This window comes from Meriones unguiculatus, chromosome 12 (genome assembly GCF_030254825.1).
Source record: "Meriones unguiculatus strain TT.TT164.6M chromosome 12, Bangor_MerUng_6.1, whole genome shotgun sequence".
NCBI classification, from domain to species: Eukaryota; Metazoa; Chordata; class Mammalia; order Rodentia; family Muridae; genus Meriones; species Meriones unguiculatus.
The window spans coordinates 25,125,125-25,126,102 of record NC_083360.1 but is presented as its reverse complement, the minus strand read 5'-3'; the positions used below and the strand labels follow the sequence as shown (position 1 = coordinate 25,126,102).

General features: G+C 49.9%; 1 non-coding gene across 1 annotated transcript; it reads right to left on the bottom strand.

The window, feature by feature from the left end:
• Nucleotides 1-633: 633 nt before the first annotated feature.
• On the bottom strand, nucleotides 634-767 carry LOC132646898 (small nucleolar RNA SNORA17). Its single transcript, XR_009585235.1, has one exon. It is a non-coding gene; the product is annotated as a small nucleolar RNA SNORA17 (small nucleolar RNA).
• Between the last annotated feature and the right edge of the window lie 211 nt (nucleotides 768-978).

The window sequence follows — 978 nt, the reverse complement described above, 5'->3', positions numbered from 1 at the left end:
TGTCTCCAGATGCCAGTCCAGATCAGCAATACCCTCTTGCCCTTTATTGGTAACAAACTCCTGCTGCTTCAGGGCCGCCGAACTAGATGTAGCCCTGAGTGGTAGCACAGACCCTTGTCCTACCAAGGTCCCAGGGGCAACACCGGCTGTTCCTCACTACCCTTCAATTCTGTCTCTCTTCACTGTGTTCACATTCTTCTGTTTTCCTTTCTCTTCTATTTCTCTACTACTCATTTGCTCCTCTTAGTGGTGCCCATGATATTTGATTGTCTGGGGTCATCTCAAGAGTTGTCTCAGGAGTAAGGAGCTCAACTCATGCATTATGGCACAGGGCAGGGGTCATCTTAGGTATGGTCTTCCCCCCATGTCTGTGGCGCCTGACTGGTGGTCACCTCAATGTATCTCCCTGTCAGGATCCATGGCATCTGGTCTAGTGGTTGTCTTGACCTCCCTCCTTGCTGGTCTCAACCAAATGGCCCTTTGAGAGGGTCATCTGTCTCAGGCTCACTCCAGCCCAGGGCCTGTAGTGCCAAACAGGGTTCTTCTGGTCTCTGGTTTGCTCCCTGTCCTGGGAGTCCATCAAGGCCTATGTGGAGTCAGACTGGTGGTCGCCTCAGGTTTACTCTTTTGGAGAATGTTAGGCTAGCAATCATTCAGATGTTCATAGGTCGGACCGCTAAGTGTAGACATAGCATCTCCCCCCTCTCTGCCAACTACTGAGGCACATGTGACACAACAGCCACACCTGCAGTGCCTCTAGGGGCAGGTGTAATACAAATTTTAATATAAACATTCAATAGCTATCCATCATTCTGCAGAATGAATCTGCTGATTAACACCCAGAGTCAAAGCTGGTATTGAGAGACCTACATCATCACTGGCCAGGCTAGGCCTGACTCTTCCCAGAAATGAGGTGTCAGAACAGACAGAACAACACTGGCAGTTTCTGTTTTCTCCCGATGTTGCCATAGCCCCTCT